The sequence below is a fragment of the Tamandua tetradactyla genome, chromosome 2, assembly GCF_023851605.1.
Source record: "Tamandua tetradactyla isolate mTamTet1 chromosome 2, mTamTet1.pri, whole genome shotgun sequence".
Classification (NCBI taxonomy): Eukaryota; Metazoa; Chordata; class Mammalia; order Pilosa; family Myrmecophagidae; genus Tamandua; species Tamandua tetradactyla.
In genome coordinates this window covers 108,656,864-108,673,629 of record NC_135328.1, presented here as the reverse complement: position 1 = coordinate 108,673,629, position 16,766 = coordinate 108,656,864, and the positions used below count along the sequence as shown (strand labels likewise).

General features: G+C 39.1%; 1 protein-coding gene across 3 annotated transcripts in view; it reads left to right on the top strand.

Annotated features, from left to right (window-relative positions):
* GNAQ (G protein subunit alpha q) overlaps positions 1-16,766 on the top strand; it is a 326,720-nt gene that overhangs the window by 32,924 nt on the left and 277,030 nt on the right. The window contains exon 1 of one of the 3 annotated variants that reach the window (XM_077148479.1): positions 1,855-7,520. The exons of the other annotated variants lie outside the window; for them this stretch is intronic. The gene's annotated coding sequence lies outside the window, so the exon portion shown is untranslated. Of the gene's footprint in view, positions 1-1,854; positions 7,521-16,766 lie in introns of those variants that run through there. 3 annotated transcript variants of the gene reach the window in all.

The following is a 16,766-nucleotide window of genomic DNA, read 5'->3' as shown; positions in this document are numbered from 1 at the left end:
TCCATAAAATGGGGGTATTAATAGTATTATCTTGGTATGCTGTGTAGATTAAATTATGAGCTCACAGATGTAGAATATTTAGAATTTGTCTGGCACATATTAAACACTGCACCTGTAAGCTGTAATAAACAAACCACATGTATCAGTGACTTAATTCAGCAGAAGTTTATTTCTCACTTATTTAGAGACTAAAGGGGGTTTCCTGATATGTAAGTACCTCACTTACTTAGAGACCAAAGTGGGTTTCCTGATAAATAGGTACCTACCCAACTGTATTAGTTTAAGCTGTCAGAATACAATATTCCAGAAAGGAGTGGCTTTTAAAAAGGGAATTTTATAAGTCGCAAGTTTACAGTTCTAAAGCCAGAAAATGTCCACATTAAGACACCACCAAGAGATTACTTTCCCTCAAGAAGGGCTGATGCTGTCCGTGACAGCTGTGTCGGCTGGGTAGTCACGTGGCTGGCGTCTGCTGGTCCCTTGTTCCTGGGCTCTGTTGCTTTCAGCCTCTGTTGCTTTCAGCCTCTGTTTCCTGTGGGGATTCCTCACTTGGTGTCTGTGGGTCTTCACTTAGCGCCTCCAGGATGCAATTCTGGGTTTCATCTCTTAGCTTAGCATCCGCCAGGGCTGGAGCTTTCTTCTCTTCAGGTTCTGGCTATTTCTCTGAGTCCTTGCTTAGCACCCAGGCTCTTTCTGTCTTAATCTCCTAACGCCTACATCGAGTCTGCTGTTTCTCCAACATGTTTCCCTCTTAAAGGACTCTGGTAAACTGATCAAGACCCAGTTGAATGGGTGGGGTCACGTCTCCATCTAACAGAAAAGCCACACCCACAATTGGGCGCACCGCATCTCTGTGAAGATAATCGAATCAAAAGTTTCCACCCTATAGTACTGAATCAGGATTAAAAGAAATGGCTGCCCACAAGGTTGGATCAGAATTAAAACGTGGCTTTTCTGGGGCACATAATAGATTCAAGCCGGCATACCAGCCAAGTGGCATTTATCACTTAAAGATATTCAAATGTTCACTACCTACCTCGCAAGAGGAAAATGTCAGTTAATCCTTATGTTATATATTGTCATACTCAGGTTTAGAATCAAGAAACTGTTAACAAAGTTTTACTTATAATATGGGAATGCCTTGGGTTTTTTCAGGTAGTGTTTTATAGAAGGCAAGTTCATCATTTAAAAAAAGAGGGGGAATAACATAGAAGTAACTCGGTCTACAAGAGAAGGGAGGATTACGGATTTTGTTGAGCATGGGGTGAAAGAAGACCTTTGAGAGCAGAGAGTCATTAGTGACTGAGGTGCATCATGAGTGGCCCTAGAACTAGGAGTTGGTAAAAATGAAAAATGGATGAAATCTCAGATGATATAACCTGGTAGGAAAGATGGATGGAGAGTTGTCCCACAAGTTCTGAAAGAATAATAACAGTTTTGTCTGCTTCTCATAAAGAGAAATCAAGCAGGATGATGAGGCTAATTAAGTCCTTAAAGAATAGTCACATATTCCTCGTGTCCAGAAATAACCACAGATATACCCTGCTTAAAACAAACTCAATGCGCTTTGCTTTACAGAGCAGCTTCCTTAAGGGAAAATTATAAAATCTTTCATTGCTTCATAAGGATTTCACCATAGATTTTTTTCATACCTTACTAGTTTAAAACATGATTTTATCAACAAAAATAATTTCAAATTGACATAGTAAAGTCATGTGTTCCTGTAGCTAGATTAGACTTGAAATATTTTTTCTCTATGTGGAAAGATTTCAATCAATATTATAGATAAATATCTTGCAAATTATAAATCTAGCCACACTTCTATATACATCTTTTCTAAGATCAATACACACATAAATCAGCAATACTGTTCATATTTCATTTGCTGTTTGTTTTGCTAACACTGAAAACAAAAGCTGGAATATCTCATAGTCTACTTTTATTATAATACTAACTTGTTAATCGTTTTCTGACAACTAATTTAAAAATTGCATACCAAAGTACATTTCTGCATTAGAGAGATGGCAAACTATCCATTTGGTGGTTTAGGCCTTTATATCAAATTTAATATTAAATTAAGTTGGCCTGCATGGAATTTAATAAATTCCGCTTTAAAACAAAGCTACTGTGTTTTATGTATAAAGTTTCAGTTAAGATAGCTGGATGTTTAAGCAGACATTGTTGAAACATGTTTTGTAGAAGCTGAAGAATTTTTTGAAATTAAATAGAAAAATGATTAAAAAATTTATTTTCAAAAGATCCCATCTAAAATCTATATTACCCTTCTTTTGTTACATATAATCTACTAGCGCTTTCAAAAGTTTTAGAGACAGAATAAATTAATTCCATACCTTTTGTACAGCTTACTTAGACCAAGAATTTTCTGTCCATATTTTTTAGGAATCCTTTTATGCAGGCAGATTAATCAGTATGCTCCAAAATGTCTTTAATGTGCTGGGTAGAACAGAAGCTGTATTATTTCTAGTGTAGCACAAACTGGAGGAGGTTCTCTTCCTCTCCCAGCTTATTCTTCCTACAGCAGTGAGAGTAATCCTGTTAAGTCTAGGGCAGCTGTATCTCTCCTGCTGAGGACCTTCTTGGAGCTTGCTGTGTCACTGTGGAGTGTAAACTAAAATCGCAGAGGCTTACCAGGCTCTGTGCCACCTCTGTCTTTGTCTCTTGTCCATTCCTCAGACATCATCTCCTCTTCTCTTCATTTACTCTACTTCCCACACGAGCTCCTTTCTGTCCTTGAACCACCAGCCTCTCTTCTCTCTCAGGAACTTTGTACTTGAGGTGTCCCATCCTTGTGGCACACTTTGAACTTGAGATGTGCTCATTTCTTGTCTTCCTTCAAGCCTTTCCTTTCATAGTCTCCATGAGGACTTCCCTGGCCACCTCCTGCACCCCAGCCCCCCACATGTCACACCCTAACCTCTTACTTTTTCTTACTTTTCTTCTCAAGAGTTATCAGGATTTTACATCGTGCATCTATTACTTATTTAGTTGCTCAATGAAGCTTCATGAGAGGGTTTTGTCTGTTCTGTGTATTGCTAGATCCCGAGTGCCTGGAACAGGATCTGACAAAATGTAAAGGCTTAGTAAATATTTGTTGACTGGATGAATGAGTGAATGACTCATACATAGATTAGCGCTCCGACTGTGATCAAGCAGGTGGACCTCTGAGAGATATTCACAAGGACATTTGTTAATTAATTACAAAATCTCCTTTAGAGGTTTCTTTCCGGTTAGTGGTCCTGTCTGTTTCTGTCACCAAAAGAGCAAATCACAGTGTCTGCTTTTATTCAGCATATTTTATTTCGACATCCCTCAAAACATGGGACTTGGGTATAATTCTTAAATGTAAAAAAATTTTCCAGCCTAACTGACTTAAGCATTTTAGAAGTCTGTAAGACAGTCACCCAGAAGATAACATATGCCAATGACTGCACACCCAGAGAGACATGCAAAATAATATGGGCACTTTTTTCCTGGTGCTGCTTGCTGATGTTAAGCCTAGATGCTGGGAAGGTGGGCCTTCATGTGGAATTAGTAGTGTTCCTTGACATCCTGGGACCGAGCTCAGTTAACCCATTTTGCTACCCAACCGATGACAGGCAAAGAATAGAAAACAAAGTCAGGCTTATTTACATGTATATCAAGGAAGGAGAACAAATGGAGCTCAAATTCTAGACCAGACTGAAGCTGCATATGGTGGAGGTAGTAAACAGTTTTATGGAATGTTGAGACTTTTGCACCATTGATATCTTGACTAGCTTCCATTATTTAAGAACTATTTAAAAAGGTCCCTGTTCTCATGGACTAACAGGGAAACAGACATGTAACCACTTCAGTAAATAAATGCCTAACTAAAAACCATGAATCAAAACTCTGAAGAAAAAGCAAAAAGCAGGCAGTCATAAAAAGAGTAAGACTGAAAGAGGTCATAGAAAAAACTTACACTTAGGCTTTGACCGTTGATTAGGTACAAGGGGTCCTGTCTTCACAGAGGTTGTTGCTATATTTTGTAGTTTCCTTAGCAGCAGTCACGGTTAGCCTCACATGCCAAATCCAGATCTTTGTAATGGGGTGTGGGGTGTGGACATGCACACACACACACGCACACACACGATACTGGGAAGTTCAGTAAGGAGAGAGAATGGCTCTTGATGTTTGTATTAGGCTAATAGTGTTGCTTAGAGCAACAGAATTCTCTTGGCTGGGGGTTGGGGATTCTTTGTGCGAACAGTACCTTGACCAGCTTATCTGAGGTGGCATTGGTAGCAGCTATGTGACAAGGTAAAGGGTGATGGCTGTGAAAATCTACATGACCGAGGAATAAGCAAATACTGATATGGGACTTTAAAGTATGACAGTACTAGGAACTTCTAAGAAATAATAGCACTAGTAAAGGTGGATTATACTTTTCAGGTATAGGTGACGTTCAGACTGTGCTTCAACTAGTAAGGCTGTGTAACATCAAACTGTCCAGCCAAGAAAAAGTAAGAAAAAAAAAAAAAAGCAGAGAGAGAGAGAGAGAGAGAGAAGTCCTCATGTTCATGTTATGTCATAAAAAGATCAAAGTCCATTTAAATTTGGATTGAGTGACAGCTGGTTTTTTAAATCAGACTTGCACTACTCTAGCAACGCCTAGTTAATTATGCTGTGAAGGTTAATACCTTGTACTCTGTTAACAGTATTTAACATTTTAAATAGTATATAAGTATCCTTTATTCTGCAGAATACAAATTTCTGCAAAAGTGACTGCTCACAGTTTTTGCAGTTTCTTTCATCCTGTACCATGATATGCATTTCCTTAGAAAGATAAACAAGGCAAAACAAAACTCCATAGCCTTTTTTGAAAACCAGATAAGAGTAACTTGTATATGTCCAGATCATAGAATTGCCGTTTCTCTACCATGGTCTTGTGGGCCTGAAATAGAGGCCCACTTTAATTCTGTAGGTCTTTCTTCTCCCCTCAGCTCTTGAACCTTGAGTATATGCTTGGGAATTGCTCTGTTAGTGACTTGGTCCAAGTTGGGGGTTGAATCATCCCCACATTCAAAAGGCATGTTCAGTCCCAGTGTCTGTTCCTGTGGGTGTGAACCCATTTGTAACTAGGACCTTGGAAGATGTTAATAGTTAAGGCATGCCCAAATGGAATAAGGGTGGGCCTTATCCGATATGGTGGAAATCCTTATAAGCAAAGGAAATTGGACATGGAAGGAGCAGCCATGGGGAAAGCTGGAAGTTAATGGAACCTGGAAGAGAAAGGAGAAGACACCATCATGTGCATTGCCACATGATAGAAAAGTGAAGGAACCCCTCCCTAGATTGATGGCCAACCACAAGATACTAACCTCTGGACGAAGGAAGGCTTCCAGGATCTGAGACTGTGAGCCAATAAATTCCCGCCAGCCCATTGTGCAGTATTTGTTTTAGAAGCCAGGAAACTGAAACAGTCTCTTTTTTAATTTCAGTAGTAAGTCAGGGAGTTTCCCTGCTCAGTGCCCTGTAAAGCAGAGTTTCTCAAGGTGTGTAGTGAACTCCTGCATCACAGCACCTACATTAGTATCCTGAGTTGCTTCTGTTAAAACTGGATTCCAGGGCGCCAGCCCAGAGCTTCTGAATAAGGACTCTAGGACCCGAATAGGGATTAGCATTGCAGCTTGGTTCCTACAAGTCCCTGGCGCTATATAATTGTAATGCTGTCATCCCACACATTTGAATGCTACCATGATAACTGTGGTGGCAGAGAGCATCCGAGGCTTAGACAAGTCCACACTAAGGCTACAGCATATGTTTATATGTATTGCCTAAAAGTCATACACAGCTGGGTTTCCTCAAATTTTGACCCAATTTATTTTCAGACTATACCAAATATTTTACCTGTCTCTTCTCCATGTTACCAAGTTGCTGAGTAAAGATGTGACACTGTATGAAGTGAGTTTTTTCCAAGATGTTTGAAAGGGTATTTTAAGACAATAAAGGGCCAACATGTAAAATATTTCTAAAGGAAATAAAAATGAAATGAATTTATCTTTTGTAGAATCTTATGTTTTCCAGGGACTTTAATTATTTCATCACTTTTCTAAGGCACTTCCAGTAATAAGCACATTTATGTGGAAAATTTATCTGTGGTTTATCAACCCTACCTGTGTCCTACCTGGTGAACTAAGTAGCTTGGTTGAGCTGATTTCTTTTCCTCCCCTAAATCTGCTGTATACAGCATAACATTTAAAAAAAAAATTTTACTGAAAAATCTTCACACACATACTTTCCATACACAGTGCACAATCAGTGGCTCACAGTATAATCATATAGCTATGTTTTCATCACCATGATAATTTTTTAGAACATTTGCATCATTCCAGAAAAAGAAATAGAAAAAAAAGAAAAAACTCATACATACCATACACCTTACCCCTCCCTCTCATTGACCACTAGTGTTTCCATCTACCCAATTTATTTCACCCTCTGTCCCCCCTATTATTTATTTATTTGTTATCCGTATTTTTTGCTCATTTGTCCTTGTCCTGGCTATAAGGAGCATCAGACACAAGGTTTTCACAATCACACAGTCGCATTGTAAACGTTATATCTTTGTACAATTGTCTTCAAGAATCTAGGCTACTGGAACACAGCTCAACAGTTTCAGGTACTTCCCTCCAGCCACTCTAATACCCCATAAACTAAAAAGGGGTATCTCTTTAATGCATAGGAATAACCTCCAGGATAACCTCTTGACTCTGAAATCTCTCAGCCACTGAAGCTGTATTTTGCCTCGTTTCTGTCTTCCCCCTTTTGGTGAAGAAAGCTTTTTCAATCTCTTGATGCTGGGTGATACAGGATAACTTTTGAGGAAAGGGCAATGGTCTTTGGATAAATGGATGAAAGCCTGGCACTTTTATTTCAGTAGCCCCCAAAGCTGAGCAGCAACTGACACTGGCAGGAGCTCAGTGAATACAACTCTTGGCTAAGCCTTGACATGGTTTGGGGAGGATTTCTCCCAGAATACTGTCAGTTCAAACCATGGCTTCCCAGGAAAGGATCCATACACCACTAGGAGAATAGAATAGCGAATGTCATTTGTGCCATTAAATTTGCATGTTAGGGATGCTGAAACCAAGGGCAGATATGCCAGTGATGCCGATTTAAAGTACACAGGTTGCTGAGACGCTCGCTGTGTTTCCATACATGCAGGGACATTAGTGCTGAACAGCTGCTCATGAATTCCCCTCACCCAGAGCCACAGGCAGGAGGGCCTTGAGAGAAGCAAAAGGCACAGCCACCCACTCTGAGGAGCAAGGCCAGAGGCTCTTTGGAGAGGCCTGAGGCCCCGAGAGTTCTTTCTGAGTCCACTGGAAAGGATGTGTGGCCTGGCTGAAGATGGCACTGAATCCTGAGAACCCAAAGGTTGTGGAGATACCCAAGGCGACCCATAGAGGAATTTGGGTGGGACTAAACAGAGCTACCTGCACACAATGACTTTAGAAGATTTTTAACAAGGCTTCTAATAGGTCAGTGCTCTTTATTTCTTCCCAGTTTTTTTTATATAAGAACCTTTAAAAATTCATGCAGTTGGTTTTTGTGAAAATATGATGTTAATATCCAGCATTCCATAAATGCATATATCCACGAGTTCATGCTATATGTAAAACTAGCTGCTAAGTTAAAAACTAAACACTAAAAATTTCTGTGTAGGGAGTACTTGCAGAGTTCCTTCGTTCAGAAAGTGTTGGGTAATGTAAGTATTTGAAGAATTCAAGCACTGACATATGTATATATGTACCAGTTAGAGACCCATTCATATATTTTTCCCCATTGTGCTGCTTCTAAAAAACACTGGTCTTGCAAACACTTGAATTGGTTTTGGCCTCTTATTTTCTTTTACACAGAATCAAAAATTTTGGATACAGGTGGAGGATTCATCTCATGAGAATGCATTTTTCACTACTGTGCCATAAATATTAGATGGTGTTTTTGTTGTGCTGTAAATACCCCCGAGGAGACTATTCAAAAAGTTTACATTACTTCTCAGTAAGAGAAAAAGCTAATTTGTGTTTGTTTGCATTATAATTCTAAGATATAACTGTAGTTCTCCCCTACCTCCCCCCACCCCAACTGTTTTATTCATCTAGCTGTTATATTCTGCCTACTCCATGATAGGGTATTGGGCTCCACGTGGAAAATTACTAAGAGGTGTCAGTAGCTCATAATCCTGTTACCGTAATTGATTGGTCTCTAAGCTGCCAACTTTGTAGATAAAAGGTAATTTTTTTTTCTTTGCCTTTTGCCATCACCAGTGGTCAAATGGTTCCTTATTTGTTTTTAAACAGTTTGTCAAAAGTGGAATTTGAGTCTATGGCTCCCTATAAAGACCAGAATCATTTCCTTTTAAAAAAACTTATTCTGAGGAGAGTGATACCACTTTGCTAAAAATGTTCTTAGGGAAAGAACAGACTTTCCCTAAACACATAGACAAACATGCTGAGTGTGTATGAAATTCCTACCAGTAATAGTAGTCACCCTTTGCAGAGTTTGTGTAATCTTTCTATGCCTGACATCAGTAGTAGGCTTGTTATTCATCTTGCTGGTGTGGTTCAGAAGTGGTCCAGCCTCCAGGTAGGAACCTGGATCAAATACCAAGAGATTTTCCCACCTCACAGGGCTGCACACAGAAGCATAAAACTCTTCTCCAGCATATCAAGTTAATTGCCAGAAGCATAATTCCCCAATTTGTAATGACTTATGGATGGTTAGGTAGTTAACTAGCCGTATGGAAGTATGTGGAATTATAATTAAGATAAAATTGAGCAGCAGAGTAAGAATCCAGCAGTGTTCTAGTTTCTGAATTATGGGACAGAGAGTTTCCCAGAGCTTTGATGAATACTTGCTGAATAAGTTCTAGAGAAGTCCTGGTAAGATGAGGGATAGAAAAACTAACTAATTATGAAATATGGAGAAATGAGATTTAAGGCAAAATTGGTAAAGGGGATAAGTATTTTAAAAATCCTTTAGCACCCTGAGCTTTTTAGTTGGATATAAAGCACAAAATACAGTCAGACAGTGGATAGTCCACTATGAATTTACCTGATTCACAGTATTATTTTCATACCTCCGCATTGATTCCTGCCTCACTCACATTTGTACTGGAGGGTTGTAGCCACCTCCTGCTGCAAAAGCCTCTGTCTAGAACCCCCTGCCGGACAAAACTCACCCGTGTCTTTGAATTCCTCACAGTGTTCAGAGGGTCTTTTGTAAGTTGAAGTGAATTTCCTAAGTAGTTGGAAGTATCACATTCCCCAAAGATGGAACTGATTTCATGTTCTTTCTCTCTTCCCTTCTTTTGATAATAAAATGAGAGACCATTTTAAAAACCCATCACTTTTCTTCTGTCTTGACTTACTTCTTTAAAGGATACGATGATATGACAGAATATTGACACTGACTACCAGTACAAAGGAGGGTTGATAGTAGCCTTATGGAGATACAGTATAAAAAGGCAATTAAATAATGAGAGAAAAGGCTTATAAGGCTAATTAAATGATGAAAGAAAAGGCTGATAATATACTAATATAATTAAATCAATCTGGAAAATTCCGTGCATTAAAATGGTGGTCTAAGGCTAACACCTCACCACTCACTTTCAAGTAGAAGCTATTTTTGCAAGCGTGTAGGAGTCTAGTAATATTGGTGTAGCTGGAAATCATTTTAAGTTTAAATTACTTATGTAGAATATGGATTGAGCAGGTGGAAGGGAATTAAAGAAGAGAATGTTTGGATTGCAGAGAGTAAAATCCATGTTTAACTATGAGAGGTGCTGGGGAGGGATTTCAGCACTTTTCTACGTATGAGTCTCACATATGTACGAAGTGTGGGAGTATTCATCTTCCCAGAATTCTAGAATTCATGATTTTGTAACCTAGCTTATAGAGTGATTCACATAAAGCCTTTCTCTTTCTTTCTTTCCTTTTCAAGCATAAATTTGGATAAATCATGAATTAGGATTTGTTTAAATTAGTAAAGTCATGTCTTTAGGAATTGCTTTTTAATTGCCCATGGTAAGATATATGTTGCTTGTCAAAACTTTTTTTTTTTTTGGTGCATGGTCTGATAATCAAACCTGGGTCTCCAGCCTGGGTCTCCTGCCTGGAAGGCAAGCATTCTACCACTGAACCACTTGTCAAAACTTTTTAATATGCTGAGAACTAGTTCAGAAGTTTAATTAAGGAAGGGGCCTTTTTTTTTTTTTTAACTCCAGAGTCTATTTATAGAAAGATTTTGTAATAACATTATCCTTGACCAGGTTTTTGTCTAGCAGTAGAGGTCCTGTCTTTGTGCTATACCTTTCCTTTAGTTTTATAACTAGAGTCTTAATAATGGGTGTCGTCTTCACCACTTGCCCACTCCCTCCATCCTGCCAGCACCCTCCCACCTTCTTAGGACCTGAGTAAATACTGACTTGATACTCAGTCTTCATTTATTATAGCTGTATTGGAATTCACTTGATGCTGGACGCATAAAGAGTTACTGTTGACTAAATACTGATTATCAGCAGCAGGTGGTTGCTCGTGGTTTTATACGTATTTAATCTTCACGGTACCTGTGCAGAGGAGGTGCTGTGTCTGTTTTACAGATGAGGAAACAGAAGTTCAGAGAGTTTAAGTAACTCTCCCAGAGTTACACCAAAAGAAATATAGTTTAGCCAAGATTTAAACTCAGCTTTCTCTGCTGCAAAACCATTGCTCTTTTTACTGTGCGGCATGTTTCTTCTATAACTTTTCCTATTTCATAAAATTTACCTCCTAGGAACAAGCAGTTTTCTCTCTGCTAGGTGTTATAGCTATTTTCTGTTTTGTAACATTGCCATTTGAGGCTATGTTTTTTATTGTTTGTCTATATGTCACTTTTTTAAGCAGGTAAATAATAATGAAAATCAGATAGTCAAGAAAGTAAATTATATAGCCAACCTATATAGGAAAAAAAATAAGAAAAAACTAACCTTGCTAAGTAAGCCATCTTTTACTTGGTGTCATTTTCCTCCTTTGGTACAGGCCTTGGAGCTTTTAGGCCTCAGGGGTTCTTTTTATTGACTTATTTGTTTAGCTTAATAACTGTTCCCTTGTGCTCTTCCATTGTATTGTACACTTCTCTATTAGAAAGTAATGAGCACAGGATACTCTTGAGCATATAAGTATAATTTTAATAAAATTATATGGATACATGCATTGGCTAGTGCAGGTATGTCATCCAATAGTCTTTTCAATTGTTTAAAACATTAAAAAAAAAAAGCAAATTAAAGTGTGGTATAATTTTGAGCATTTAATGGAGTGTGAGAAGAGAGAACCCATTTACCCCTGAGGCTTAGCCAGGTTCACTGACATAAGGATTACATTTCCTTCTCCACAGATTGAGCAATGCTGTTGGTTCTGCAGGAAGTAGTATTTTCATAATTATAATGTTGTAAATGTAGCTAAATAGTTTATTGGCTAATCTTTATACAAGACTAGGAAAGACGTAATTATAACTACTCAGAAAAAAAAAATAACCCAAGGTTTTAAAACCTTAAAGGGGGTGGAAGAGCTCATAGAGGTTGACAATTCCATGGCAGGAGGCAAAGAGGTAGAGGATTTTGTCAGGATGCTAATTTCTTTCTCTTACATGATAGGATGTCAAGAAATACTGTGTAATTTTGATGAAACGAGAAGCAGAGCTAACCAATTAGAAAACTAAAAATAGCATAACCAAGAAAACTCAGGAAGTATTAAAGGTGAAGGAAGTGTGAATGAGTTAGATACGGGGGAAGCAGTAAGCCAATAGACGCTCTCTGAAACTGATAAATCGAGATGATGCATAAGCCTATTATTTAGGTAAGCTGCTAACTACAAAAGGACAGTAAAAGCAGTTAAAACAATGGAAGAGAATGAAAATGGGGTATTTGGGCACAGGGACATTCATTTACTTTCCACTTAATACCATCTGGTTCCATTTGGAAAATTTGTTTTAGGTGCACATGCATTACTTCTAGCATAATTTAAGAAGAAAAAAAGAATTTCAACAAGTGTACAGAGTTAGGAATTTTTTTCTACAGCGCTGCTTATTACTAGGGTGCCAGGGACTGCTATTGCCAGTGGCTAAGGGCCCTCGTTCTCCAAGAATCAGGACGTGACGCATTGGCACGGCCATACAAAGAACTTAACCCCGCAGTCCCATTCAGGGGTTCAGCTGCTTTCATAGTGGCGTCCTGATCAGAAGGTGGTGAGAGTCTTCACGTAAGGGAAAGGCAAAGGAAAAAAAAACACCCTACCTCTAAGCATAAGAAGTGAAAGGGCTCCTGGTCCCAAGAGCCGGCAGGGAAAGTCGAGGACCCACCAAGGCTCCTGCTTCCTCTTCTAGGATGCTGTAGCCGTTCTGGGACTAGATGCTTGGCTGGCTTTTGTTTCCTCAGGTCTGAATTGTGGCTGAGCTTCAGGGCACTTGACTTCCTTCCTCGAATTTCCTGAAAGAGGAAATTTTGACTTTCTTACATGAACACTCTAAAGGCCTGCGGGTTGAACAGTGGCCACTGCAGTTGTTTTTCCAGAAGGGACTTGGTTTTGTTTGTCCCTGTGAAGGATGGGTTTGTGGCGCCTCCAGGTGGGCAGTCAAGGAAGGGAGTTTGGGTTGCCTGTAGGGACTGGTCAGCTAGTAAGAGGTGTGGCATTTAATCACCAAAAGGATGAAAAGCCTAACTCAGCACTAAGGGCATTCTGGTTCAGTATGGGTCAATATTTGGTATGTCAGAAGGTTGGAGTTGGAAAGGAACTGCTTAGAACTGTGAAATTCAGGGATTGTAGTAGGTTTGAGTCCTTGGAAAACGTTGAATTGATTGTGCCATTTTTGCTTCTAACTTGAGTCTGCTCGATCATTCAGGAGGCAGTAATGCAGGGATGGGGTTGGGATGGGAAATGGAGTTTGGAGTAGGGCTGGGGGATCTAACTGGGGAGTTACTGCTAAGAGCTCGAGGAAGCATCATGGCTTAGTAGGTTTTATAAGTGGATGTTCTCTTCCAGTCTGCCTCTTTTTGTCTCTCCAGCCTAATTTTAACTTTTTTCCTTTTGAGATAAAGGAGGTAAAATTATACTCCAAGGTTCTCCCAGCTGCTGGAAAATATTGTCCCCATATTCATAGCTGCATCTTTTGTTTGTCAGAAATTATTTTGCTGTTGATTTCATCTAGCTCTTGTAAAGTCAGATGTTTCTGGGATTTAGGTGTGTGGCTTGAAAGTGGCTGGGTGGGGATTCTGGCATATTAAATTCTCATGGCTCATCGAAGCTGCTGGTCAGCTTCAAATGTTGTCATGAATGAAGTGCAGGCTTAAGATTGCCAGAGCTTCCAGTTTTTCAAGAAAAACAAGAAGTCTAGATATTTCTGTGAAATCCTTTGGATTTTGAATGTTGCCAGCTAATTAAAAGTTTAAAAAACATCTGCCCAGACTTTAAAAAAACAAGTCTGTTGGTTGGATAAAGTCCCTGGGCCACCAATTTTTATCTCTGCCTAAGATTCTCACCTGCTGTCTCCAGGTGGTTCTTTTGCTTTTATTGAACCTTATGCCTATCATGGGTACAGAAACATTTTAATGAAAATTGAGAATGTTGGATTTGTGTTATATCAGTTTCTAATGGCTAGCTGCTACATTTTGAAAAAACGAACAAACCCTTCAAGCGGTATAATGGGCCCAGTGACTTTATCAGTGACCCCTTACACAGTGATCATTACTAGGGGTTGCCTAGGGCTGGGTGGGTTGGGGCAAATGGGGACTGATTGCTAATGTGTATGGGTTTTCTTTTTGGAGTGATGAAAATGTTTTAAAAGTGATTGTGGTGATGGTTGCACAACTCTGAACATACTAAATGCCATTGAAATGTACACTTGGAGTGAGTTGTATGGATGTGGGTCATCTCAATAAAGATGTTATATGTGTTTTTTAAAAAGTAGGTGAAAAAGGAAAAGTCAAACAATTATAGTGTAATAAATGGAACCAGAATGAAATGTATATATACGTATATAAACATTTCGGGGACTTCAGATTGCACATGGAGCTTTTGAGCAAATTGCATAACACGTAAATCTCAGTTATACAATTTATAGTGTCCTTAAAAAGCAAACCGCTGAACAGAGGCACAGCTCTTCCGGATGTCAAGATTGGAAGGATACCATTCAGAAGCATCTTCAAAAGAAGAGACTGACTCTTATGCAGGACAGCACCTTCATTGCAGTGTGTGTTTCATAGGGTTGTTCTTTCTATTGCCATTCCATTAAAAGGCTGATACTATTACACTAACATGTCTTTTAGGAAATGAGATTGTGGGGAGTGTTAATGGGATAGACTGCAGGTAAAAAAGCCTTCTGTGGTCACATTTAAGCCTCTGTGTGTGTGTGAGGTGCAGAGGTCGGGATGAGATAGGTAGGAGACCTTGGAGAGCCTTGTCTCTGGAAGCAGAGGCCTGGATTTGATTGTAGCACCATTACTTAGTAGTGGTGGGCAGTGAGCAAGTTACTTTAGTTTTCTACACTTCAGTTTCCTCATCTGTAAAATGGGAATGATTTATAATCGGAATATTCTCTTAGGGCAGTTGTGTAGCTGATTTAAAGTACTAATCTCCGTTCCTGGTACCCAGTAAGCATTTCCATAGGAGTTGGCTGTGGAAAATTTAGAGAAATTGCTGGTGGTGGGCACTTGTCACAGGGATTACATATGGCTGTGAAAGACTTATGTAAAGGACTTAAATATTTCTAGATTTTTTTTTTGACAGTAAAGTATTTGTAATGATTATTCCACTGAATCTCTGGTCACCAAAAACTTGTTGCATTCCTGTGTGTGCAGCATTTTACAAGGTTCTGTAGAATGGCCCCTGCCTTCAGGGAACTTATAGTTTAGTAAACAAGATATATGTGCATGCACAATACAAGATAAGGGGTACCAATGCCATCAGTTCAGAGAGGGGTTTTTCATGGTGGGGTGATTCTGAGATAGGAATTCTTAGATAATGGCTGACTTTATTATTTTCAGGCCAGATTTTTTATAGTTTGAGTATCTCCAAACTTAAAAAAAAAAATTTCAGGCCACCAAACAACGTTTAAGGGGGATTAATCTGAGCATTTTTATCTGAATCATTATTGGAGAGGGCAGAACAACTGCAATTAGCCATGCTTTCCAGGTTGTATAAATTAAAAATGTTATTGTGATAAGGTGATAAATTTAGTTGGGCCACAAGATGCAAATTTTGTCATTACAGAAAGTCCTCTTAGCTGACCTTGGTGTGTACAGATTGATGGAGATCTGTGTTTAGGTGTGATGTTGCCCCTTGGCTGCACCACAGGTGAAAGCACAGACCCTGGAGCTGAGCCCTGGGTTCCAGCAGTGGTGGCACCTGTGACCTTCCTGAAGCGAAGGGGCCTGTCCAGTCTCCCCATCTATCAACTGGGGGACAGTCACACTAGTGTCTGCCTAGTAAGCTATGCTGTAAAGATTGCATGGGTAATCTCTTAAAAAGTTCTTAGAGGGCGGGCCACAGTGGCTCAGCCGGTAAAGTTCTCACCTGCCGTGCTGGAGACCTGGGTTCAATTCCGGATGCCTGCCCATGCAAAAAAAAAAAAAAAGGGTTCTTAGAAAAATGTTAGTGTATGTATGGTAACAGAAAAATAATTATAATAATAATAAAAACCTGTGGAACTACACTACACAGTGAACCCTAAGTTAAACACATGGACTTTAGTTAATAGTATAGTAATAAAAATGTGCTATTACCAGTTGTAAGAAATGACCCACACCAGTGCAAAGCATTGGTGTATGGGAATCCTCTATTTTATGCATGATTGGTCTTTACAACTTCTCTAATAAGGACAAAAAATAATAAAGTGACAAAAAAAAAAGTGCACAGCCTAAGTTAAAAAAAAAAAGTCCTTAGAACATGTTTGGCACATGGTAAGCACTGCCTATGCTAGCCATTATCATTGGCTCTCTTGGAACAATCAGTAGTAAAATGTTAAGGACAGCTGTCTGATCAGGCGTGGGCATGTGGCCTGTAGCTTCAAGACAGAGCAGCTAACTCTGTATATGGGGATAAAGGCTCATAACTTTATGACACTCTGGATCTTATTCACTCCATGTGTTTGGAAATGTGGAGTTGTGTGTGTGAGCGTGAGTGCATTGTTGGGGAGTGCCCTGTTGGATACCCAGAAATGAGAAACTCAGTCCCAGACTCAGATGCAGCTCACTTACTCTCTGATGCATGAGAAGTTCTTCAGTCTCTTAAGGTTTTTTTTTTTTTATCTGAATCTGTAAAAACAGGTTTAGCCTCTTATTCTTGATGTGTGCTGAATTTTCATAAACTTGGAAAGCAGTTGGGGGATATAATGGATGGGAAATGGATGAGTGGGTAAAGAGGTTATATTCTAAAATAACACTGAAAATGAAAGAAGGTGCAAATGTTACTACTGAGTATTATTGATTTGACCACCAGATTTTCATGGGAATCCAAATATATAGTATTTTTATATGAAAAAATTAAATTTTATCTTATTTTTATATAATGACCCGATAAAGACTTGCATCAACTGTTCATTTTTGTGTTTCTTGGAAATTTTATATTTTGAATATGAAGACCCTAAAAATGTATTCCGTAGGTCCCCCCACCCCCCATTTCTTTCAGAGACTGGGCTTGAATCAATGTACTTTTGAACCCTTCTTAATGACTATATAATCTTTGTGCTGACAGCAT